Source organism: Phoca vitulina, unplaced genomic scaffold, assembly GCF_004348235.1.
Source record: "Phoca vitulina isolate PV1807 unplaced genomic scaffold, GSC_HSeal_1.0 scaffold3, whole genome shotgun sequence".
In the NCBI taxonomy this organism is placed as follows: Eukaryota; Metazoa; Chordata; class Mammalia; order Carnivora; family Phocidae; genus Phoca; species Phoca vitulina.
Genome location: NW_022589706.1, coordinates 37212785 through 37213380, shown reverse-complemented (window position 1 = coordinate 37213380; position 596 = coordinate 37212785).

Genomic DNA, 596 nt, shown 5'->3' with positions numbered 1-596 from the left:
TAGTATGTGTCAGAATGTCCTTCCTTTTGAAGGGTGAATAATATTCTATTTCATGGCTATACAACATTTTGTTTATCCATTCATCCATTGATGGACACGTGGGTTGCTCCCACCTTTTGGTGATTGTGAATAATGCTGCTATGAACATGGGCGTACAAATAAGTGCTCGAGTCTCTGATTTCAATTCTTTTAAAAATATACCCAGAAGTGGGTTTCCAGGATCATATGGTAATTCGATGTTTAATTTTTTGGAGGAACTGCCATACTGTTTTCCACTGTAGCTGCACCATTTTATGTTCCCATCAGCAATGCGCAAGGGTTCTAATATTGCCACATCTTAGGCAGTATGAGTTATTTTTTGTTTTTGTTTTTTTTTTAATAATAACCATCTTGACTGATGTGAAGTGATATCTCATTGTGGAACAACATTTATATTGTCTTTTTAATTTTAGCTACCCTAGTGAGTGTGAAGTGGTTTATCATGGTTTTGATTTGAATTTCTCTAATAATAATGTTGAACATCTTTTCATGTGCTGTTGACCATTTATATATTTTCTTTAGAGAAATGTCTATTCAAATAATTTGCTCAGTTTTTA